Source organism: Nycticebus coucang, chromosome 8 (assembly GCF_027406575.1).
Source record: "Nycticebus coucang isolate mNycCou1 chromosome 8, mNycCou1.pri, whole genome shotgun sequence".
In the NCBI taxonomy this organism is placed as follows: Eukaryota; Metazoa; Chordata; class Mammalia; order Primates; family Lorisidae; genus Nycticebus; species Nycticebus coucang.
Window position 1 is genome coordinate 99,966,816 of NC_069787.1, and position 26,987 is coordinate 99,993,802.

The following is a 26,987-nucleotide window of genomic DNA, read 5'->3' on the forward strand; positions in this document are numbered from 1 at the left end:
TTTTGCCCATAGAGTGAGGAAGGCTTGCATGCTTTCTAAGCTTCATTATAATTACAATATTCCATGACTTGTAATTCCTTTCATAGATTATCTTCATCAAAATTAATGTACCATGTATCTCTGAGGGAAGTTTAAAGTGATAAGCTGGCTATTCGTAAAGGGAATAGGACCAATATTACAACCAAAGATATTCCTTGGAAATTTTATTCACTGTTATTAGACACAATAAATATCTATTTGCTAACTTAGTTTTCCAAGGTTTTTGTGTAAGATGAGTATTCCTTTGTAATTGTAAGAATTCTTTCTTTTTTTTTTTTTTTTTTGGTAGTGACAGAGTCTCACTGTACCGCCCTCGGTAGAGTGCCGTGGCGTCACACGGCTCACAGCAACCTCAAACTCTTGGGCTTACGCGATTCTCTTGCCTCAGCCTCCCGAGCAGCTGGGACTACAGTGTAAGAATTATTTCTAAAACTAATAAAGGTGTGGTGGAAAAAATTAGGAAGCCTGTGGGTGGGTGTGTTCATTGTGCATAAGTAAGAAAGTCTGTGCTGAAGTTATTGCTCAGTGTGTTTTGTATTCTGTTTAGTAATTGCAATCCTAATCAATTATTATGATTTATGGCATCTTCTTAATACCTTTCAGGGAGTGTAACCTACTGCCTAATCAGTGTGACCTTAGTTTTGGTGCAACATTAGAACACGATAGTGTACTCAGGAATTGTGATTTGTAGTGATTATGGATTTCCTTTTTGGGATAGTAAGTATAGACAGAGACCCTTACAGACCATACAGCATAACTAAAATCCACTAATCAATCACAAATTCTCTATTTTAGCTTCCACTGTAATTACATCTCTTCTTTAGCAAGCCTGATTATTTTTCCTAGTTTTTTTCCTTCTCCCCGAGGATGAGCAGCGATGAAGTACAAATCAAGGAGCCTAGATATGGAGAGAGAGTGACATCAGATCAAACTCAGGTGCTTCCAAGGTGCACCTGAGTGTGGGGGTGGGGCGGGAGGGGAGGTGGTCACCCGATGGAACAGCTTGCCCTGTGTAAGCACTGCAGCCACAGCTTTGGAGAAATAAGGAGCTGGTGCTGGCCAGGTGAAGGGGAGGAGTTCAACATCAGTCCTTCCACTGTAAATGCTGTTTGCACACTCCAATGAGTTATTTCATTCTAAGAGGATTACATCCCCCATTGGTATCTGTCCATGAATTCCTCAATTCCATCAGAAAGGCATGTGACATTTCTGGATCAGGAATGGTCAATGTCTCGTGATGTTCTGTGGAATTGTCGGGTTGCTGCGTGGCCTGCATTTTGCTCTCACATAGTCAGAGGGCCATTGATAATCTAGGTCGCACTGCAGGGCCAGAGGGATACCCAGAGTCTTCAACTAAATAAACCTTTCTTAAACGTATACTTGAAACAGATGCAAACTGCTGACCATACTGAAGCAAAACTGAGCTGGCATTTGAACCTAGGACTCTGGCTTCAGTGTCTCATCTTTCTTGATCCAAGTTTATCTTTTTCCTGAGTCCCTTTGGGACTGAGGATTTTCACCACCCTCGCACATTATCTTGAAGACACTCTTTAATTAGAGACTTCAACATATATACATATGTGTGTATCTGTATATATGAAAAATATATGCACACACACTTCTTTGTTCTTGATTTTTTGCATTATATATTATACTATATAATATGCATCTGAAGCGGTTAGAGACAGGGCAGGGAGAACATACGGACCCCCAAGTATAGTGAACACATACAGATACACACATTATTCATCCACCCACAAGCTGGGTTTTCCATCATATCTTACATTAAGTTTAAGCAAATGTCTTCTTTGGTGGCTAAGAACTTATACTGGGTTTCAGCTGCACCCTTTACTGTATCAGTAAATGGAGTTGAAAAGGCCTTGGCTTACCTTGCCTCCAGTCAGTACCTCTCCATTAAGGTACTCCAAGATTTAGTTCTGGGAAGGGGAGACAGTTGGCAGGTTTGTATTGACATTTCATCTACTGGAAAAACAGAACAAGCCCAGAGAGCTTTAGGAGTATATTCTGCAGTGAGGGTTATATGCTTTGTCCACATTAATAGCAATGCATTTTTTTTTTCCTTCCAAAAAGAAACAGCTCTTTTTTTCTACTGGGGGAAAATATCCAAAAAAACAAATACACAAATTCTGGCATCTGTTGTTGAAGGCTGCAATGAGGTAAGGAGCCAGAATGTAGGAGAAATGGTGATAAGAAGGGAAAAGTGGTTACAGATACCCCCAGGAACAACATGAGTCTGGGAAAATATAAAACCACCTTTTTTTAATTATCAAATAATTTGGCAGAACATATCAATGAATCTTATCCCATCCCTGAATCTACTTCCTGGTTAGGTGGTTTGATATTCTTTTTTTTTTGTAGAGACAGAGTCTCACTTTATGGCCCTCGGTAGAGTGCTGTGGCCTCACACAGCTCACAGCAACCTCCAACTCCTGGGCTTAAGAGATTCTCTTGCCTCAGCCTCCTGAGCAGCCAGGACTACAGGCGCCCACCACAACACCCGGCTATTTTTTGGTTGCAGTTTGGCCGGGGCCGGGTTCGAACCCGCCACCCTCGGTATATGGGGCCGGCGCCCCACCGACTGAGCCACAGGCGCTGCCCGGTTTGATATTCTTTATTTTTCCTTTCACTCATGTTTTCTGAGTATGTACAACCTTTACTATCAGCCAATTATAATAAGGATGTTTGTTAAAAACTGCAACAACTCAGTTGCTCCCGGGGGGTCTCAGTTATGCCAAAGTTATAATAAACTTTGACATTTAATGACATGAATAAGGACTACTAAAGCAATTGTTAGAAACCCTGTGCTCTCTGCAGCTGAGAACAAGGACCACTACAGGGGCAAGCATTCGTCCTTCTTCCCTCACCCCGACTCGCACACAGCGACTCATCAGGCAATATTAATGTACTTAGCAGCCTATGACAGCCATACTGGATGTTCCAGTGGGAAGCAGAATGGGTCCATGATTAAACAGCCAAATCTGCTTATCAATTGGTGGAGAAATCAGAGAATTTAAGTTGCAGAAAGGATACAGACAGCTCTGCCACACAGTGACACAAGCGGTCCTAAAAATCACTGTGCTGTGCAAAGGTGTGTAACAAAAACCACAGGGTTTATGGGGAAAATGAGATTAGCAGCACAAAACTTAAAATATCAGTCAAAACAAAAAGAAACCTAACAAAAATGGTAATGCTGTTTGTTAATATGGTTAAATGGTTAAGGACTATATACATAGAAGGAGTGTGGCACTTTTTCTTATAAAAGGAATATAAGTTTTCTTGTAGAAATAGGTATTGGAAAGATTATGGCTTGGGAGTTATTGTGAAATGGTGGAAGGTGGGTTTTCTGAAATTGGAAGGATGGTTGCAACTGCAGACAGGAGGGGGTGGCTAGTAAGGCTCAGGGAGCGAGCAGCAGGTAGGTGGTGGAGGCATGTGCACCTGCTTTGGCTTTGTACAGTCACTCGGTGTTTCTCGGGATGAAATCACTCACAACATTTGCACTAAATTGTTCCCTGATCTATCAATTGCACTGAAACAAATTTGTTTTCAAAATAAACATTGTAACACAAGTCAGTTCTTAGAGTATGAGGGGAACCCTGACCCCACCTTTTTAAAAATATTTGACCATCTATGCGACAAGGAGCCATAAGACAATAGCTCTTTTATACATATTATATACCCTTATAACATTTAAAATAATATTAAAAAACATACAGTGACAAAGTCTCCTCCCAGACTCACAAGACAAACAAATGTTAATTATTTTTAGTCCCCATAAAAAACAGTCTCATGTAACCAAATAGACTTGTCAAGATGACATGCTCTTACCCCACCCCTGTCATGGAGCTGAGCCAAGTGGGGGCTGAATTACCAATGGCTGGATGTTGTTCATTTTCTACCTGATTATTTTCCTTGACTGAGGAGGCAACTGTCGGATTGGTTCAGTATGGTATACACATTTAATGACGTTTCAATTCATCTGTTCCAGGTCTCAAGGCAATTCCCAGGACCTTGTTTGCTGTCTTCAGGGTATGGCTATGTGTGCTGGACATTTGTCAAAAGATTCTGCATGCAGAATGTTTACTTCTAGGGTCCTGTGGATTTTCTGTCCTTTTTAATTCCACTCTGGGAAAGAAAGAAAATCTGTGTGGAGGAAAAAAAATACTTTATCTTTGCACTTACATTTATAAGGGAACCCTGTCTAGAAAAAGCAGAGTCAAAGTGATACCCTCGGAGGGAGCAGTTGGCAATTGTCAACAGGTGGAATCCTTGCCTTCCAGTTAGATGTGGCTGCTGGTCTCTCGTGTGTGCATTCAGGTTGCAAAGAGATGAGCACTGCACCAACTGTACACGTAACGCCCAGGGTGATGTGAAACAATGAACCGCACCATGAAGGTAAATGTAGTGGTATCAGTAGACGCATGGAGGAATTTTTTTAAATTTAGATTTAGTAATCAATTGTAAAACCCTAGAAGTTAGGGTCAGGAGGAAATTCGGAGAGGATATTTTGTCCACGCCTCTTCTTACACATAGAGCAACGATGACGAGATCCCACTAGTTGTAACTCGCAAGTACGTAACATGCGGACCCTTACTGTTCTCTCTGCAGCAGAGTACTGATTGAACTCACTCCATTTGACCCCTGAGTTAAGATTCCAGACAGCCCTTGTGTTGCTGCTCTCCTTTGCCCCAGCATTTGTCACACCTGCCTGATTTGATTCCCCCGCCAGCCACCGCCGTTGTTCTTTATCTTTCACAGCTGAGAAGAAGAGGACGGCTTGTCCTCAGGCCACAGTTACTACCAGTTGCTTTATGCCTTTGACTCATGTCCTCTCTTACCAGCATGGATAGAAATACGAATAAGAATAATCCATGAATAAGGAGGACAGAAGTGCTAGCCTACTTTGCATGGAGGCCCATTTTTCTGACAGTTTTATTTTATGTAGTCAGTGAAAGCCTCATACGTGTTACTAGAAAGTGAGGAGGACCCTAGAAAAAACACTCTGGAAAATTTTAGGAAAATTATGTTTATCATCTAAAAATTTTTCTTAGAACAAATTGAGGAAAGTGGATTATGAAAAATATTTAGGCTCAGCGCCCATAGCTCAGTGGTTAGGGTGCCGGCCACATATACCAGAGCTGACGGGTTGGAACCTGGCCTGGGCCTGCTAAACAACGATGACGACTACAACCAAAACATAGCTGGGCGTGGTGGCGGGCACCTGTAGTCCCAGCTACTTGGGAGGCTGAGGCAAGAGAATCACTTAAGCCCAAGAGTTTGAAGTTGCTGTGAGCTGTGACAGTGGGCAACTGAGATTTGAAAGGTGATTTTATTTCATAAAGCCAAACAGCTAATAAGTTGAGGAGTTGGGGTGCAAAGCCAGGCTCTCTGCTTCCAACCTCATACACCTAGTGAAAAGAAAGGGAGGAATTAGAAGTAGTTCAGCCGCTCTCACTAATCAGGCAAGAAAGAGCATCTCTCCAGGAAGTTTTGTTATTATTCATTAAGGAAAAAAATAAATAGATGTTTTCCCTTTCTTATAGATCTGCTGTGTCAATCTTGGAGGACGGGGGAGGGGAGTGGAGTTTGGTGAACGTCTAGTGTATGCCCACTACTCCAGCAAGTGTATTTCACATGCATCAGTGGCTGTTGCTGTCCCTGCGATTGTTACGGTGCAGTTCTCAAATTCACTGTTGATTCTACAGCCACCGTCATTTTCAGAAGATAGATTCATTGCCATCTGTTCTCATGTGTGGGTTTTTCTTGTTGCTTGTGTTATTCAACTGATTCAGTGAGGGCGGGGGATTATTTTTAAAGCAATACGTGTTATTTATAGAAAATCTGGGCAAAAGATTTGAACAGGCAGTTTACAAAGGAGGGAATTCAAAAGGCCATCAAGTATTGGAAAAAATACTCCAAACCACTAATGAGAAAAATACAAATTAAATCAATAATGATATATTATTGTGAAGCATTTTAGAAAGCTCAATTATACCAAGTGGTTCTGAGGTGTAGGGACCCTCATGCTTTGCTAGTAGGAGTTTAAACTGATAATACCACTTTGGAGAACTATTGGCACCACTTGTTTAAAATAGGGCCATGTGTATCTTTATGACCCAGCAGTTACACTCTTAGAGATGTATGGAAATTTCTTTGGGGTGTGTGTGTATAACACCATAATAGGACATAAAATACACAAAATTATTGTGGTCAGAGGTATTTGGAGGTAACCTGGGTGCCCTTCATTAAGGAAATGATTAAAATTTTGTGAAGAAAAAGTACTGTGTAGCAATTAGAAGCAATTGACTATATGAACATGCATCAACATGGATGGATTTTAAGGGCATAGTATTGAATGAAAAAGCAACAGAAAACAATGAGACAGTGCAGAAACACGTTTTCCAAATTAAAATACATGCACACAAAAAAAGCACCTGCAAAAGAAATACCTGTCAAACACATAGAAATGGTTATAGGAGGGATGAGGGGGAGAAGTGGAGATCAATAAAGCTAAAGAATCTTGCAAGAACCAATGAAGATAATGTGCTATAAACTGAGGATGATGATTAACTCAACCTCCTAAAAAGAGAAGAAAATTAGAAAATATATCAGAAAAAATCCATAATTATGGTTTTACTAAATGTTAAAATATCAATGTATAGTGTTGTATTATATGTTTATGTGTATCTTATGAATATGAATGTATAAATATATAGATATGTTTACATAAATAATTGGGGATTATTCCACATTTGCTCTTTTTGTGTCTGGCTGTGAAGATAACCTAAGTTATCTCTGAGATGCCTTCTAATTCAAAGATACTCTCCCTTCAGGGTAATACCAAATCATCAAATCAAAGTATAAACTGACATGGATTCCGCATATCCCCAGAACATATTTTACTAAGCCTCTTGCTATCAGCTATGAGATACTAGTACATTTCAAGGAAAATATATCTATATTTTGATTTATTTGCATTTAATTCAAATAGTACTCACTTTGACTTGGTATGGTGGAAATCATTTAAGTGTTTTCAGACCATTTTATGAACTAATAGCTTACCCTAAGAATATGGTACAGCATCAAAAAAATGTTGGTCCCCAGTGAGACAAGTGAGGTTGAAACTGGGTCTGTACTGAACCAGGGAACCATCCCACGTGAGTGACCTTGTGGCTTTTGATAGGCTAGATTTGGATGTCTGTTCAAAAAGCAAGTCAATCAGTAAAAGAGTTCTGACCTTTTATTCTGTTTCAGTCTCAACTGTGAACAACCTTTAACAAAGAGTGCATTCCTTTTTGCCAGAGACAAAAAAAGAACTGCCCAATGAAAGACAGCAAGTCTATGTGAACCCCTTACAACAGCCAACAGAAACCTCCCAAGGGAGACTCAGCTCATTGCACAAGGAGCTGAAAATCACAGAGTGCCACTGGCTGTTGTTGCCATGGTAATTACTGCTGACCTTGCAGGTTCTTCCTAATTATATTATCCTCAACAGGTTCCCTTGTACTTTCGCTAAGGTTTGTGTCTTTCTGTATGTCTGTATCTATTAGCTTGTGGCTAAATGGTCATGCTTTACTTTAAATCCAAAGTCAGAGGGCAGGAGTCACCAATGCCTTGCACATAATAAATGCTGTGTGAATATTTGTGGGGTTGGGCTAGGTATACTGGGAAAACGTTAGAGGTATCAATCATTTTCTAAATGCCTTTGAAGCCGCTGTTGCTGTCAGGCTGCTTTTTCTCTTGGACAGTTCCAGTTGCTCTTTGGAGTAATCAGCACGTGTGTGAGGTTTGCATCTCTCCTATCCATGAAGTCCTCTGGTGGACTTTCTGATATAAAGCCAGAAAGTGGGAAAGCCATGGCCCTTCTCTAGAGTTTATTATTAAGTCTCTCTGGGAGAAGGAGCAGCATGGACTTAACAGGCTTCTCACTAATTAGTCTAGGCTGTCTGGCTTCTGTGGGTTGGTTGGCCAGTAGTTCCCACATCCAGCTCAGTAATAAGCCTTGCTTTGGGATTTTCATGGCCTTCCAAGAGTGAGAACTATTCAACGATAAAATCTCAAGATCATCTTAAAACTTTCCAATCCTTTGATTTCTCCAAACCTAAATTGACTTAGGTTTTTTCAGATTTTTTCTGTCTCCAGTGAAAAATTCATCTCTCCCATGTTAATACATGTGGTTGTAGAGTACCATAAACCTTTAAATGCAATTATTCTTTCCAAGGAGGGAAATACGTACAATATCCAAAGTTTTGAAGGTAATGTAAGTATTTATATTAAGCTTTATGTTTTCAAAATACTCTTAGTTGCCTCTCATTTCACAAGCCTAGCTACCCTGTCCCCAATGAACATCTCAAATTTGCTATGAAATAAAAATAATTTGCCTTGGATATTGCCACCACACTTTTACTCTACTTGACACTGGAAAGATTGCTGTCCCAGGACCCGATTAGTCCTCTGTGAAATCACAATGAGGCTGAGAGCTGAAGCACCAGTGGTTCTCTTATCCAGGGTTCTGCTTCCCACAAACATAAATGGTCTGATGCCAGGGAGTTAGCAGTTTACTGTTGGACGTATAAAAAGGCCTTGTCATTTACTTAGGCCTGTGGCATGGGGACATCACTGCAGACCAAGAGTAGGAAGGTTAGGGTTGATGCTGGCTCTATTGTTTACTAACAGTGTGGCCTGGATCATATCATTAACCAATTTTCCCTGTAAAATGAAACATCTTTCTTCCCTGTATCACAGCTGGTTATATTAAACGAGGTAGTATTTGTCAACATTTTTTGCAGTCTCCGAAGTGCTTTGGAAACCCATTAGCTCTGTTCACTGAGGTCTGACGATTGTATGCAGGCTGGAAAAAGTGTTTGCACAGGTGCTTTTCCTGCGTCTGGGAGGTTGTCGGGTGCATCTTTCTTAGGCTGCTCCATTTGAATAAGCTGTCAGAGGGTATCACAGAACAACAGAGAGGAGGGGAAAGGAAAACAACACAGCAAAAAAGGGAGGGAAAAAAGAGTAGGCACTCCCCCCACCCACTCCCCTGCTCCATTCAGCACACCGACTTCATTCAGGAATTCTTTCCTGCCTTGTCTGCAAAGACTGAGCCTCTCACCATCACTGGATGAACTGCGGAGTATAAACATTCATTTAAAAATAAATCCAGATGTAGTAGGCTGTAGCCATTGGACAGAACCCTGAATCTCTCTTCAGTATTACTTTTCATTTGTACCCTCTTAATTCATGGTTAAGTTCTCCAGGGTAAGTCTGAAGTTTACATCATTTTAACTAGGAACAAAGGACCTACAGAGCAAATGAGTAGTGTAAATAAGTTTGCTGGGGAACATTAGCCTGCTGAGAGGAAGGGCTGTTTTGAAATGCCCTACTTGCATCTATTTGCATCCTAACTATGTACTGATGATGAGTGATTCTAGTCATTAAGTAGTTCTAGGAGGATTTCTATTTGGTGATATTTTACTAGCATTTAACTTGAATTAACTCTAATAAAACTCCATTTAAAAAAAAATTTTCTATAATTGAATATTGTCACATCTTCCATCACTAAGACATTATTGTAATTAATGACATGCTCCTAAATCCCTTAGATATCAGCTGGTAGGATTATATCCTTTTGAACGAGATTTTCAATTTTCCTTTGGTTTCTTAAGATTGAAATGTCCTGACACTTACATACCATCACTGATGTTGGGACGCAGAAGAGCTGCCTCTAAGAAGCGGACTAGAGAAGTAGGTAATTAGTTGTCTCCACTATGATCAGATTTCAGTCCAAATAGTCTCCAATTTCTTCCTCTAAAAACTTGGTTAACTTCTGTAACTGTATACAATAGAATTTATTCGTAAAACAACTTCTGTAGCATATTTGAGATACAGTGAACACTTAATGAGTTAAGGTATGAGCGTACATCTTTTGGATTTTCCTTTATCTTTCATATAGACTATCTTTTAATATCAAAAGTCCATGTTATTTTAGGAACTGTGCAAGAGGATTATATTTGAAACACTACCTGTGTTCATCCCATCCATCAAGCCACTCATCTGTCAAATATTTGGTGGACACATGTTATGGACTGGGCAGCCTAGAGGAGAAGGGAAGTTCTTGCCCCTGTACCTCTCACATTTAGTGTTCAAGCCTCGTAGCCTTTAAAGAGATTTTGCTTCTTAGAATTTCAAGTTGCTGTGTCCTTGGCCCAATCCCTATCCCAGGCACCCTCCTGTGGTTATTGCTTTACACCTGTGAGGGCCGCTATAAGGCAGGTGCTGTGGATGTAGCTGATCACTGCTATGTTTGTGCCTAATTTTTTACTTTGTGTTAGAATTCTGTCTCATCTAGAGTCTGTCTAGCACTAGGCATTCATAGTTTGAAGTAAATAAAATAGCTTTGTAACAAAGGTAAAAATAACGGTTTTGAGTATTTGTGCTATTTCTGCCAGGCATCTAAGAGTATTTCATGGTATGTTCTGTCATTCAATCCTTACAGCATCCATGAAGTGAGTGTTATGATTATTCCCATTTTATGGGTAAAGAAACCAAGTCACATACAAATATGTTTGTATAACACAGTTCCAAAAAGACAAACTCTTGTCTTGCTAATAGTATTTTATTATCCCATATTTTCAAACTGTGTCAATGTGTTATCTCAACTGACCTGATAATCCATCCCCATTTGTTCATATGGGAGAAATGAGGCAAATAAGGGTGAGTCTGTACTTATGATGGCTCTGCAGGAGTCATCTGAATCCTGGTCCAGGACTTTTCCTCAGGAAACATGCTACCACCTTTCTGCTTGTCTGATCTAGTAGATCCATACCAAAGACGTGGGCCCCTCAATCTCCATGGGAGATTTGGAATCTTGGGGACCTTAAACAGTTATCAGAGGAGTGTTACAACATGTTTCATTTATAGGATCCGGAGTATTCCAAATAAACACCAATGACGAATTTATTTTTGTGCTCTTCCATTGAATTACTATCTAGAATTTGCCCTTGACAGCTCTAGAGCAAAAAGCTGGGTCTATGACCAAAGCATCAGTACTAATTGGGAAATAAATCAGTTTGCTATAACTAAAAGGGAAAAACTCCCACAAATTTATCTGTCATTTTTATTCGTTCTTTCATCCTTTGTACTACGTTTCCAGGGTCTCAGGGAAGCTCATCTGTCTGTGAAGGTGTTCGTGGAAGCATCTTGTTTCACATATGATGAAAACGGAGAGAGCATTTTAGACAGGAAACTTCACTACTTGTTACTGAAAACCATCACAACAGTCATCAGATCTGGCTTTCAAAGTTTTCCTGGAGTTAAGAGAACAATAGGCAGTTAAAATGGCAATGTCAAGAGCATTCTGGGCTTTTATGGTGATAACAAGGGAAATTTTTTCTCCAGAATTCATAAGAAAAAATTAGGAATATTTGGGAGGCTGAGGATAATGTGGAAATGAACTTTAATGCCCTTTTATTTTTTTTAATGGAATGTTTTCTCTATTCCTTGGAAATTGAAAAAAGTTAATTTTATACCATGGTTTTAATCTTCTTCTTATTGAGTTAACTTGTGACTAAGGGCGTTCCTCTTCAGCTGTCCCTTTCTCTCCACAGGTTAAAATCCCCAAAAGACATATTTAGAGCTTTCTGTCTCTTTCTTTGATTAAATATCATTTAGAATTCTAGGATCCAGTTTACTGTTTTTTTCTTTTTATATATGTACAGAGCTTCTGGGGCTTATAATTCCTAATTTAGCAACAAGAATTATTTCTCTGCTTCCTCCACCTTTCCTCCACCCTCCCCCCAAAACTCAGGCATTAGGAAAAGGTATTTATTTTGGCTTATTTGTTGTCTATGACTATGAATATTTGTGGATTTCTGCCATTTTTTTTTTTTTTTGTGGTTTTTGGCCGGGGCTGGGTTTGAACCCACCACCTCCGGCATATGGGACTGGCGCCCTACTCCTTGAGCCACAGGCGCCACCCGATTTCTGCCATTTTTAATCTTAATTTATACAGGCCCTAATATGTCTTAATTTCTAATAGGATTTGATATACTTACTGTGTCCAACGCATCAAAAGTGCAGGCTTTGTAAGCAATGTCTATGAGCTGCCGTTTCCTCTGCTGTAGTTTCTTACTCACCCCTAGAGCTATGGGTGATTTTAGAGACTCCCTGTAGTAGCTGCACAGGCCAACTATCTAAGTACTAAAAATAACCTGCTGCCTTTTTAAAAAATTAATAATACAAAACAATTGTGAATTAACGTGTTTTAAAGTATGAGTAGAACATTCCTTCTTTTAAAAATTAGCCAACATTTAAAAAAGCTGTACAGTGAAAATAAGTCTCTCTTCCTGATGTCTCATTTCTAAATATTATTCCTTAAAAATAACCACAGTTAAGTTTGTGCACATCCTTCCAGTAATGTGCTAATGTTGTATTCACATACGAGCACACACACGTATGCACACTTAGACGTGTGGATTCTCTTGTGCACCACTCTCTTAGAAATGTTCTTGGATGTCTGCTCATACCCGCACATGCAGATCCACCTCGTTTGTAACGGCTAAGTAGTATTTCATTGTGTTGGTCTGCCATGATTTAATGTATCTTTTATCAACATTTAAGTTTTTCCTGTTTCATCCTGTTGCAAACAATGCTGCGATAGACATATCTTTTTGCATTTGTAAAATGCATTTGTAGGATACATTTAAAAGCAAGGGAATTACTGGTGAAAGTGCACTTTTAACATCGCTAAATGTTGCCAAATTGTCCTTCAAAGTGACTACACTAATTTATACTTCCATCCACAGGGCATAAAAATGTCATATTTCTCCACATCCTTTTTTTTTTTTTTAGGAGAGTCTCACTCTGTCGTCCTGGATAGAGTGCCAGCCATGGCGTCATCATAGGTCACAGCAGCCTCTAACTCTTGGGCTCAAGCAATCCTCTTGCCTCAGTTTTTCTATTTTTTGTAAAGGGTGGGGTCTTGCTCTTGTTCAGGCTGGTCTCGAACTTTTTTTTTAAATTTTTTTTAAATTAAATCATAGCTGTGTACATTAATGCGATCATGGGGCACCATACACTGGTTTTATAGACCGTTTGACACATTTTCATCACACTGGTTAACATAGCCTTCCTGGCATTTTCTTAGTTATTGTGTTAAGACATTTACATTCTACATTTACTAAGTTTTGCATATACCCTTGTAAGATGCACTGCAGGTGTAATCCCACCAATCACCCTCCCTCCGCCCACCTCCCCCGTCCCTCCCCTCCTTTTCCCCCTTCCCCCTATTCTTGGGTTATAACTGGGTTATAGCTTTCATGTGAAAGCCATAAATTAGTTTCATAGTAGGGCTGAGTACATTGGATACTTTTTCTTCCATTCTTGAGATACTTTACTAAGAAGAATATGTTCCAGCTCCATCCATGGTCTTGAACTTTTGAGCATGAGCAATCCACCCACCTCAGCCTCCCAGAGTGCTAGGATTACAGGCGTGAGCCACTGTGCTGGCTTCATATTTCTCCACACCCTTGTCAACACTGTATATGACAAAAATTGTAGTTGAGTAAGAATAAAAGGTAAAAATAGTATTTTATTTTAATTGATGGTTTTAGTTGCTGCTGTATCTAAGGTTCATTTCAGTAAATGCTTGCTGAGCGCTTACTATGTATTATCTTTGAAATAGGAACTGGCAATCAAAAATCATCCTTGTCCTTGATGAGCCATGAAAATGAGTAAGAGGCCTTTTTTTAGAAGAAATTCAGAAGTTACAGGGATAGAAAAGTAGGTCTAAAGCACCCCACCTGCAAGAAATGGCTGTCTCATAATAGATGGGCAGCGTCTATCCATGTCTGCTGCTGGTTCTATTCCTGGCCTACGTTGGCAACTTACCCCAGCCCTTTGCAACAGAGCCTTTGCTTTCCTTGTGGAAGACAGCTGGCCACAGCTAGAGGTAGAAATGCTTTTCCAGTAGCGTTGTTTTCCTGCATGACCTGGCTTGGTTATCTCACTGGTTGCTTCTAGGAGCAAGCACCGACTGTTGGCTTCTGTTCTAACTGTTGGCTTCTGTTCTAGAAGGGCACCAGGCAAGCCTGGAATCCCATCAACAGAATACCCTGCGAGCTCCATCACCTTTGTCATTGTTCAAGCTTGTCCACCTCTGTGGATTTTTTAGGAGAAGTATTTTGTTTTAGGGCACCCAGATTTGATTATCGACACTTCGAGCATTTCTTTAGAATTCACTGAGAGGGGAAGAATATGGACAGCAGCAACAATCCTTTGTGACCACGTTGGATCCTGATACTGACATAAACCAAATGAATACCTTTTGGTTTACAATACAGTAATACCTTTGGGAACAACCTACATAGAACTGGAGACCATCCTCCTAAATGAAGTATCACAAGAATGGAAAAACAGACACCACATGTTCTCACTGTATTAAATGGGAACTAATCGATCAACACTCAGGTGTACATATGAACATAAAAATCAACAGGAATCAAGTGGGTGGGGGCGGGGAGGAGTAAATTCACACCTAATAGGTACAGTGCACACTATCTTGGTGGGGGGCACACCATCACTTTAACTCAAAACTGTACAAAAGCAATTCATATAGCCAAAACATTTATATCATAATATTCTGAAATTTTAACAAATTCAACAATCTATAAGTTAAAATACCTAGTTGCCAGCCTGTTAAATAAAAATAGGAAGGCCTGAAGGCACACAGCATGATGGAGACGGAAATCTGGCTTTCTGAATGGAGGCAGCTGTTGGTAATTTGATTTCTTTTCTTACAGCTGAAGGGGTGATAGAACTCTGAGATTCTCTGAACTAAAATTCCCTTGAAGGTAGTCCAGGGGGAGTCCCTCAGAGCTGTCCACTTTCGGGCCATCGGCTGGAGCCTGTGGATTTTTTCTTTACCCTGGGGGCAGAGGAGTCTCCATTTGCCCAACTGCTGTGTATACTCCAGGCCAGCACCTAGTGAGGCTGACTTGGCAGCTGCCCTTCCCACAGCCCGAGTGTGTTTTAGAAGATAAGCAGGAAAAAGAGCCAACCCCCGTTAGAGGGGCTGGAACAGTAGTTGCTAGGCAAGTTAAAGTAATTCAGTATCCGTGCCAAATGTCTGCCACGCAAATAAGGAACTTTCAGGGAAGGGGAGTGTGGTGGTGGTGTGTGTTGGTTGCCATAGGAATGTTTCCTGATTGGAACCAGACCACAGAGTGGGGAGAGCAAGGCAGCAGCATCTATGGTCCTTTCTGCAGCGGAATGTGAGCCCGGAGCGGGCGGTGGAGCAGAGGGCAAGCCACGGGAGGCGGGAGCAGAGAAGACCCTGGCTGCTATGTGAAGCTGGAAACAGAGAAGAGAGTAGATTAAGTCAGGAAAATGATCTGAGGAGCTCTTATGCTACTCTGAAGACTGAGCCAGGGTGGAGAATTTACAATTCAGAATTAAGTCAGGGGGAAGTCCAAGTAGACTCTGGAACAAACCCAGATTTAAATTAGGTGGAGATTTAAAATAGTGCAATTTAGTGGGAAAAGATACTTAATTTGAAGGTAGGTATTTGTGTTTATATAAGTAATATGCCAGATTATGTATTTTTGTTCAGAAAACAAGGTAGTAATTAAAGATCTGTTAATGAATTATACTGTTTTATTAAGTTCTGATTTATAGGAGGAAAGAAACACAGCTGACCAAATTATGTGAACCTCTGGGCCTTGAAGAGACCCTCTGGCTGGCACTTACTGCCCTATTAACAAGCACCACCTGTGTCTGTGGCAGCTTGCAGAATGACAGGTCAGGGTCTGGGTGGAAATTAGTGGGTTTTGGTACATGTTGAACTTTGAACGTGCAATTTAACTTCTCAGATCTATTAATTGATTATCCAGCATTGAAAATGGGAGGTGAAAGCTATTCTTTGTCTCATTCATATAGAGTGAGCATGGAAACTGTTCACATTTGAGTATAATTTTGAGGGGTGGGGAGTGGTGTAAGATACCAGGGTTCATGTCAGTCCATATGGTTTAGGTCAAAGCTTTTCCATTTTTTAGGTCACAGTCTTCAGGGAACTTTTTTAACTGATAAATTTACATACATAAATTTATATATATGCAAGTATATATAGATTTATCATTTGCAATACATTTGATTTATGTTCAGGGAGTATTTAAAATAGTTTCTTTAGAATATATATTGGAATTATGTCACTGTTTGTTTTTTTTTTTTTCTTTTTATGTGGTTTCTTTTTTGGGTCATGTAAAAGAGGACTAAAGGGACATGTTATTTATTCTCAAATACTTGAATTCCAGTGATGCATAAAGACAAAGGATGCCGTGGGATGTAGACTAGAGGTCACTGTATTTTGTTTCGGGGTTTACTCCTTCCGTCATTTTCTTTGGTCTGGAACTTCAAGGTCATTTTTACTTTATAAATGATCACATGCTGGCTAGTTGGCATCAATGAACTAATCTAAAGCAAATTTGTAAACCAAATGCCAAACTTTAATTTACTGAGAGAGTTTAATCAAGTAAGACAGACTGTCCTTGGGCTTTTTAGATGGTGTACATTGGTACAATTTTGACAGAGGAGCCAAAACACATATACTGGCTATAATCTTTTTCTTCAAAAATATAAAGTAGTATTCTTATCTATAAAATCAGGAGTAGCACTGTCCAATATAAATGTAACATGTACCTCAAATATGGGCCTCACATGTAATTTTAAGTTTCCTAGTAGCCACACTAAAAAAGTAAAAGAAAACATGAAATTAATTTTAGCAATATGTTGTATTTAGGCCTATATATTCAAAACTGTATGTCAAGCCAGGCACAGTGGTTTCACACTATAATCCTAGCACTTTGGGAGACTGGGGTGTGAGGATTGCTTAAGGCCACGAGTTTGAGACCAGCCTGAAAAGAGTGAGACCCTATCTCTACAAAAAACAGAAAAATTAGACGGATGCGGTGGCACATGCCTATAGTCCCAGCTACCTGGGAGGCTAGGCAGGATGATCATTTGAGCCCAGGAGTTTGAGGCTGCTGTGAGCTATGATGATGCGACTATGTTGTAGTCCAGGCCACAGAGAGACTCTATTTCAAAACAGATATATATATATATATATACACACACACACACACACACACATATACATAATTTCAATGTGTACTGTTGTCCCTTGGGTTTTTGTTTGTTTGTTTTTTTGAGACAGAGTCTCACTCAGTGACCCTGGGGATGAATGCCATGGTGATATCATAGCTCACAGAAACTCAAACTCTTGGGCTCTAGCAATTTTATTGCCTCAGCCTCCCAAGTAGCTGGAAGTACAAGTGCCCACCACAATGCCTGGCTATTTTTAAAGATGGGGTCTCACTCTTGCTCAGGCTGGTCTCGAACTTCTGATCTCAACCAATTCACCCACCTGGACCTCCCAGAGTGCTGGGATTATAGGTGTGAGCCACCGCGCCCAGCCTGTCCCTTGGTTTTTGTGGAAGACTGTTTCCAGGACTGCCTAAGGATACCAAAACCTGTGGGTGCTCAGTTCTCTCATATAAAATGGTCTGGTATTTGCCTATGACCTATGCATATCTTCCTATATACTTTAATCATCTATAGACTACTTATAATACCCAATACAATGTAATTGCTATGCAAATGGTTGTAAAACAGTATTAGATTTTTACTTGTATTCTTTTTCTTCCTTTTTTTTTTCATATTTTTGGACCATGGTTGAATCTGTAGATGCAGAATTCATGGATATGTAGGGCTAACTGTAACTAGTGGAACTAATTATTAATGAGATATTTTGCATTCTTTTTTGAATACAAAGTTTAGAAATCCAGCGTACATTTCATATTCACAGCACATCTCAGTTTGGACACTGAAATTTCACAAACAAGACTTGGTCTGTATTTGGGTTATACTGTAGAGTTGAAAAGTGGATTTGCATACCCAGTTCATTCCAAACATGCCGATCAACTTTCTAATAACTGAATCAATGTCCATTTCTAAAGTTAAATCTAATTAAAACTAAATAGAACTTAAAAATCAGTTCCTTATTGGCACTAGTCATATTTCAAGCATACAGTAACCACATATGGTATGAATGGCTACCATATTGGACAGCAGAGAAAGGCCTGCTTTTCTCTAGCCTTTTTCTTCACTCCCACACATCTCATATTGGGAGACCTATGTGAGAAACCTAATGGAGAGAGAATCTCATTTTGTGGAGAGAGAATCTCATTTTCTAAGTGTAGAACTACGAAGACTAGGTTTCTAAAAGGAAATTTCCATTCAAGCTATATTATAATCTGCCTGGCAAGGAGTTATCTGTCAGGTAGACCATACCATCTCCACCCTTGTTCCTAAGTACACCCTTCATTGTCTTCCCAGCAGATAAAAAACATGCCAGAATGACAGTTCTCCTCCCCCCCGGCTCCCCTTGTGCTGACATCAGGCTGGCTCCTTTCCGTTACATCAGTGTATTTCCTGGTTATAGGCCCCCTTTATCCTTCTCATTGTTTCAATTTCCACATTTGGCTCTAATTTCTGTTACCTTAGTACAGCATTCAAATGTTTAAATTCCAATTTAGTTCTTAATTAAGGTTATGTATATCAAGGTCAATGTGATTGATTTATGTTGATTTGAAAAGGAAAAAATTCCTTCTTTGAAATTTAGATCCCCCCTTGCTCTAGATTTCTAGGTGGCTGGGCTGAGAAACCTCCCTTTCCCTTCACATACAGAGGTATCTTTGTCCAAATCAGGGTTCTTCGGTATAGTCACCCTGCAGTGGATTAGGCAGACCTGTGAACTATAAAGAACTTCTGTGTTCCTTGGGCAGGAGGGATTAAGAAGTACTTACGTGAGGAGGTACGCAGGCAGGAAGTGACTTGGAAGGTCAAGACTCCCCTTAGCTTTGCCTGAATATTTGCTTCCCATCTTGCTTGGATCTGGAATTTGCTTGACACATGGTATAGTAGTGACCCCGTCACCCATTTACAAAGCACAGAAATATGTCATCTTCTGTTGGGTACTTTTAAGGGCCATCACCAGTGATGAAACTTACCTACATGTTCCAGAACATAGCAAGTGGAAAAACACTTACGTAGCTTTTTCAAGTCTAGAGAATGATGGCCTAAGAAAGGGCTCATGTCCAAGACAGTAACAAGTCCTCCCTTGGCGTGAAAGTTATCTTGGAAGTTAGGAAACACATGTTTGACCTGTTGAGTCATTTTAAAATAATTGGGATATAAATGCATACTGCATCCCTTCCTCACTGCCATCAGGATCAAATCATTTCAGAGCTAGCTAAGGCTTTATGGAATGAGTATCAGTGACAGCCTGTAAACATTGGATGCCAGTCTCAAGCTGATCAGCTATCAGGGCTGTGATACCAGGAAAGCCACTGAATTGCTTTGGGCCTCACCTCTCATCTGTCGAGAGCGTTAGACCAGGTGATTTTGAGGGCTCTCAGTTGTCACATGGTTTGATCATCTAGTCTAGTTCCTTGTCTTCTTGGGTAAAGAAACAAAAGCACACAAAGTCACTTTCTAAGATCACATAGCAAGTGGGCGGCAGGTGTGTGGTTCTCAGTTACAGGCTTTGTCTACCCCAAGGAGCTTCATCATGTACTTAGAGGCTGAGCTTGAACCAAATAAAGATATCTAGAAAGATGACTGTTTCCCTGTTCTTCTCAAGTATCTATTTTGTCTGCTTATATTTTGAGGTTGCGGGTCACACCTGTAAAACTCATAGGTTATCTGTTTTTGCCTTCTTAATTTAATTTCAGTTCATATATCTCTTTAGTATAAAGTCTTCCAATAGCAGCCTATTTTAAAACTACCAAATTGGTCCTTTGCTGGCAAGGATGCATGGTAACAAAGGAAAAAGCAGTAACTGGAATGCTAAACTTGCTTAAGTACAAGGTTGGACAATTAAATTTGTAAACTCATCCTAGAAAAAGTGCTACATACCTCTTTGGTGAATATCACCTCCAGTCACCCTTGGGAAGCTATGCGTAGATGCCAGTGCCTAGTCCACCCTTCAAAGCAATTTTGGAACTCCCTGGAATGGCCATAAGAGCTGACTTTGTACCAGATCTGACAATTAAGTTCATGAACTCATCCTAGAAAATAGTGCTTTAAAGGGGTGTTTAGACACTGGCTTCCCAAGGGGAGTACTTCGAAAACGACTATATATATATTTAGTAATGAGGTATGTAGCACTTTTTCTAAGATGAATTCATGAACTTAATTGTGTGACCTCATATGTTTTTGCCTTAAAGCATAAAACAACTGCATAAACAAGCAAAGTAAAACAAAAGGCCCTGATTCTTGTTGAAGTCCCAGTGTAAGTTGGAGACCCACTTTCAGATGCTGCAGAATTGCTCACAGATAAGTAGCTGGGCCTGGCTTTCTGGGGAAGGCTTCTTGTAGTATGGCAAACCCAGGGACCATTATACTCCTTTAGTCTGTTATTCTGTGAAAAAAGCTAAGGGTACCAAGGAAAGGAAACTTATTGGCTACCTGTTTTGTAGCATGCATGCTAAGTATTTTATATATAGTGCCTCAAGTCTGTAACCACCTTACAAGATAAATAGGTATTAATTCCATTTTACTGATCATTAAAAGTGCCCAGCCAGCAATGCAATCAGTGTAACCTAATTCTTTATACCTTCAATGGCCCAAACAATAAAACAAAAAGTACTCAGCCAAGTTCCATAGTTCATCTCTAGGGTCACACAGTGAGTAGGGATTTTCTTTAGATCTACAAACTGGTTATTTTCCACCAAGATCCATTAGCAGACGATAATATGTAGACCCCAGTGATTTCATTTAGGTTTCACCGATTTTGAGGAGACCTTATGTCACACTGTAGATACGAACGTAAGTAGAGATCAAAGAAAGGTAGATAATAAAGATAGTAATGGTAATTAAGTAAATTTTACTGGTGAGCAGAGGTTGTTAACCTGCCTCTCAGAGATCCTTTGAAGATATTAAAAGCAAAAATACAAATTTTTTTGCAAATAATAGATTTACAAACATATCCACTAATTGGTATGTTGGTCAGGGGCAAAATATGTATGAATCCTAAATTGAATTTAACTTTTGGGGCGGTACTTTTTTTTAAGGTCGGATACTGTGCCATCATTTTGGTTTTTAAGAAACCCTGCCATTTGGATTGGTGGTTCTCACTCTTTTATCCCTTGCGTAGATAAAGGGATGACATTTGCATTCAGTGTTTTTCCCATAGATGTGGCAACTGTTCCAGTTAACTACTGCTACATAACAAACTGCTCCAAAACTAAGTCTCTTATATCAGCGGCCACTTTTTTTGACTCAGGAATCTGCAGTCTGGCCAGAGCTTAGCAGGGACAACTCAACATCAGTATCAGCTGTGTTGGCTAATAGGCTGGGGGCTGGAGTCTTCTGAAGCTACCCACTCAGGTGTCTGGAGACTGGCTGGGAAGGCAGAACAGCTGGGCTCCTCAGGCATCTCTGTTTCTTTGTGGTCTGTCCAGCTCCAGGGCAGCCAGTCTTCTAAACCAGCTCAGTGCTCAGTGCAAGACCCAAGAGAAAGTCAGGCTGGAACCTTATCTTTTATGACTCACCCTAGGAAATCAGACAGCTTCATTCTGCTGCATTCTGTTAATTGAAGCAGCTACAAAGACCTCTTAGGTTCGGTGGAAGTAGAAATAGATTCTATCTCTTGAACGGGAAGTGGAAAGTTTCTGGAAGAACCTAACAGTGGCCCTTTTTGGAAAACACACACTGCCATTCAGATAAGCCAGTTTGCAAGTTATACACTGATGCCCAACAAGATGTACCACCCGGCCTTTTCCTCCCACCCAAGGCAGCATATTGCCAAGCAGTAGAATATAAAGTATTCCATTGTAATTTAACCTACCATAATTTCCACTTTTCAAAAAATAAACCATCTGAAAATTTCTGGTATTCTATTGTTAGAAACAAATTACATGTAAAATACTAGTGGATTAGGTTAATGAAGTGAATAGTTAAGCCTCGAAATTTTCCATCATTTTTGATTTGATACCTGTTTAATGTTCCTGAATTGATGTCAGGTTTCTGCTCTTCTACCTTGTGTGCAGAGGTAAACAGCTGAATATTTATGTAAACAGCTTTGCATAGAAACCTTTCCATTTAGGACTAAAAAGTAAAGACAATGTCATTTAGGATTGAATGTTTCCTGAGGAAGTTGTTCTGGCATTTTATAGTACCTTCTGTCTTCTCTTTTGGAAATGAAATGATTATTCAAGACACATTTCTCTAAGTTTACAAAATTAATGTAGGCACACCTCATTTAAATTGAGCATCACTTTATTGAGCTTCACAGATTTGGCATTGTTTATGAAGGTTTGTGGCAACTCCGCCTTGAGCAAGTCTTTCAATGCCATATTTCCAATAGCTTGTTTTCACTTTCTGTCTAATTTTGGTAATTCTAGCAAACTTCAGGTGTTTTCAGCATTATATTTTTTATGGTGAACTGTAATCAGTGACCTTTGATATTACTGTTGTAATTGTTTTGTGGAACTGTGAATTGCTTCCATATAAGACAGTGAACTTGACTAACAAATGTGTATATTCTGACTTTTCCACTAACCAGCCATTCCCCTATTTCTCTCGCCCTCCTTGGACCTCCCCATCTCCTGATCCATAACAATATTGAAATTAGGCAATCAGTAATGCTACAATGGCCTCTAAATATTCAAGTGAAGGGAAGAGTTGCACATCTCTTACTGTAAATCAAAAGCTAGAAATCATGAAGCTCAGTGAGGAAAGCACGTCAAAAGCCAAGATTGGCCCCAAGCTAGGCCTCATGTACCAAACAGCTAGCCAAGTGGCCAGTGCAGAGGAAAAGCTTTAGAAGTAAGCTGAAAGTGCTGCTCTAGTATATACACAAACCAAATCGCTTTATGGCTAATAGGAAGAATGTTTCAGTGGTCTGGATAGAAGATCAAACCAGGCACAATATTCCCTTAAGCTGATGCCTAATCCAGAGCAAAGCCCTAACTCACTTCAAGTCTGTGAAGGCTGATAAGGGTGAGGCAGCTGCAGAAGAATGTTTGAAGCTAGCAAAGGTTGGCTTATGAGGTTTAAGGAAATAAGCTGTCTCTGTAACATAAAGGTACGAGGTGTAGCAGCAAGTGCTAATATAGAAGTTATAGCAAGTTAGCAAGAAGATTTAGCTAATATCATTGTTGAAAATGGCTACACTAAACAAATTTTAATATTGCAAAATAGCGTTCAGTTGGAAGAAGATGTCGTCCAGGACTTTTCATAGCTAGAGGAGAAAAGTCAATGCCTGGCTTCACAGGGAAGGCTGTCTCTCTTAGTAGGGCTTATGCAGCAAGTGACTTTAAGTAGAAGCCAATGCTCATTTGCCATTTCAGAAATCCTAGGAGCTAAAGAATGATGTTTAATCTACTCTGCCTGTGTTCTGTCAATGGAACAACAAAGCCTGGATGACAGATCATTTGTTTACAGCCTGGTTTACTGAATATTTTAGGCCCACTTTGGAGACCTGCTGCTCAGAATAAAAGATCCCTTTCAATATATTACTGCTCATTGACAGTGTACTTGGTTATCCAAGAGCTCTGACGGAAATGTGCAAGGAGATTCATGTTGTTTTTTGTGCCTAACACTATCTGTCTGTCAGCTCATGGATCAAGGAGTAATTTTGACTTTCAGTTCTTATTATTTAAGAAATATTTTGGACTCAATTACAACAGGGATTTTACCTAACAAATGCAAACATTGTAACCTAATCATTTGTACCCTCATATTAATCTGAAATTAAGGGGAAAAAAGAAATAGATTTTGTAAGGCTATAGCTACCATAGATAGTGATTCTTCTGATGGATCTGGGCCAAGTAAATTGAAACCCTGCTGGAAGGGAGTCACCATTCTAGATGCCATTAAGAACATTTGTGATTCATAGGAGGAGGTCAAAATATCAACATTATCAGGAATTTGGAAGAAGTTGATTCCAACCTTCCTGGATGACTTTGAGGGGTTCAGGACTTCAGTGGAGGGAGTCACTATCCATGTGGTAGAAATAGCAAAACAACTGGAGTTAGAGGTGGAGCCTGAAGATGGGACTGAATTGTTGGCAATCTCATGATAAAACTTGAATGGATGAGGAGTTGCTTTGTATGGATGAGCAAGGAAAGTGGTTTCTTGAGATGGAATCTACTCCTGAAGGTGCTGAGAACACTGTTGAAATGACAGCAAAGGATTTAGAATCATACATAAACCTAATAGATAGTGTCAGGGTTTGAGATGATTGACTCCAAGTTTGAAGGAAGTTCTACGGTGGGAAAATGCTATCAAATAGCATGACACACTGCAGAGAAATCTTTCCTGAAAGGAGGAGTCAATTGATGCAGCAAACTTCATTGTTGTCTTATTTTAAGAAATTCCCACAGCCACCCCAGCTTTTATCCACCACCGTCATCAGTTACCAGCTGTCAGCACTCAGGCAAGACCCTTTATCAACAAACAGATTAGATCTTTCTGAAGGCTTAGATCATCACTAGCATTTTTTAGCAATAGAGTGCTTTGTACATACTTTAATTAAAAATATGTACAAAGTTTTATTAGACAAAATGTGACTGTACACTTAATAGACTACAGCGTAGGATAAATATAATGTTTATGTGCCTTGGGAAATCAAAACAATGTGTGTGGTTCTATTGTTAGATTTGCTTTATTGTGGTGGTCTGAAATTTTGACTGCCAAGTGAGGTGGTGTTTGTCTTTCCCTGTCTGCCTTATCTCACTTACCATAATGTCCTCCAGGTCACACACATTGCCACAAACGGCAGCCTTTTTGAAGACTGAATAGTAGTCTGTTATGTAAATATACTACATTTTCTTTATTCTCATCATCTTTTAAAAATGTATTTCTAATATTGCATTATAACAGAATCTTGGTATACTGTTATTTGGAAACTGATTGAGGTTATCTTTATAGCTTAGTCAGGTTTCAGAGCTATTTAATATTTCACTCATCGTTGCATTCAGTAGTCTATAGATCTAAAAGCTATTAATTTTGCTATTTACGTCTTTCCTATTCTACTCTTTTTTGTATCTGCTGAAGCTATCAATTACTAGCAGAGTTGTACTTCAATTGTTCCCTCTAGTGATGGATTTTTCCATTTCTTTTAGTGGCCATGCGTGATATTAGAAATATATATTTGGTCTCTGTGTCCAGGTGCTGACACAGAGTTCCTAAAATGCTTATAATTTCGTGAGTGCTAGCAGCATCTTTTGTTCTAATATCAGGGCTTTGACCTTGGTTCCTGACATAGGATTCCTAAAGTCCTTGTAACGTTCTGAGTGATAGAGTGATAGGAAAGTCTGACATAGAGTTCCTGAAGCCCTGGAAATCTCCTAGGTGATGGAGCTTCTTTTGTTCTAGTGAGGAAATTCTAGGTGGGCTTCTGGGTAGCTTTAGGATGGGGGCTACTCATTAGACCAGGCCATGATTAGAAACTTGGAACTTTCAGCCCCCTCCCCCAAACTCAGGGAGGGGGAGAGGGCTTGGTGATTAAGTTAATAATTGGGCTTGGCGATGTTAATAATTGGGCAGTGAAGTCTCCATCAAAGTCCCTAAACTATGAAGTTCAGTGAGCTTCCAGGTAGGGGAACACACTGGGGTGCTGGGGTCGGGGCTGGTATATCCTAAGAGATAGTGGTAAGTTTCATGCACGTGACCCTGCCCGCATTTCCTCGCCCTGTACATCTCTTCAGTTTGACTGTTCCTGAGTTGTATCCTTTATTATAAACTGGTAAATAAAATGCTTCCTGAGTTCTGTGAGCCATTCTAGCAAAGGGTCCAACCTGAGGAAAGGGGCCTGTGTGAATCCCCAGTTCTTTGTGTATTGGACAGAAGGACAAGTGAAAACCTGGGGCTCGGGATGGGCATCTGAAGTGCGGCAGTCTTTTGGGCCTGAGCCCTTAAACTAACTCTGGGTAGATAGTGTCAGAATAGAATTTAATTAGAAGACACTCAGTTGTCTGCAGAGGACTGGAGAATTGCTTGAGGTGAAAAAAGCCCAAACATTGGGTTTCAGAGGTTTTATGTAAGCATAAGAAGAAGTTCTTTTTCCTTTCACCATGTACATTTTATTTTGCATATTTTGAGGTAACAATCAATGGATAATATAGATTGATAATCGAGTCTTGTATCATGTTTTAGGTATGTCTCTCACAAGCAACATAGCTACATTTTTGTTTATTAAATCTAAAAATTTTTACCTTTAATTAGTGAATGAACAAAAGGTTCATTCACTTTTGTTGCAATTAATATTTAGATGTATTTTATCATTCTTTTATGTATTTTTATTTATTAATATTTTCCATTTCTTTCTTCCTCTCCTCTACCACCCCTTCCCCCCCCCACCCCAGATTTCCCCTACCTTCTTAGAGTTTGGATGCATGGTGTCTACTCCCCGAGACAGTAGAGTTTGAATGCATGGTGTCTACTCCCCAAGACAGTAGAGTTTGGATGCATGGTGTCTACTCCCCGAGACAGTAGAGTTTGAATGCATGGTGTCTACTCCCCGAGACAGTAGTGTTTGGATGCATGGTGTCTACTCCCCGAGACAGTAGAGTTTGGATGCATGGGGTCTACTCCCCGAGACAATTGAGTTTGGATGCATGGTGTCTACTCACCGAGACAGTAGAGTTAGGATGCATGGTGGCTACTCCCCGAGACAGTTGAGTTTGGATGCATGGTGTCTACTCCCTGAGACAGTTGAGTTTGGATGCATGGTGTCTACTCCCCGAGACAGTAGAGTTTGGATGCATGGGGTCTACTCCCCGAGACAGTAGAGTTTGGATGCATGGGGTCTACTCCCCGAGACAGTAGAGTTTGAATGCATGGTGTCTACTCCCCAAGACAGTAGAGTTTGA

The 26,987-nt window shown here is 39.9% G+C and overlaps 1 protein-coding gene across 5 annotated transcripts in view; it reads left to right on the top strand.

The window, feature by feature from the left end:
• TMEM108 (transmembrane protein 108) overlaps positions 1-26,987 on the top strand; it is a 358,100-nt gene that overhangs the window by 73,464 nt on the left and 257,649 nt on the right. Inside the window, exon 1 of one of the 5 annotated variants that reach the window (XM_053600552.1) lies at positions 15,350-15,611. The exons of the other annotated variants lie outside the window; for them this stretch is intronic. The gene's annotated coding sequence lies outside the window, so the exon portion shown is untranslated. Of the gene's footprint in view, positions 1-15,349; positions 15,612-26,987 lie in introns of those variants that run through there. 5 annotated transcript variants of the gene reach the window in all.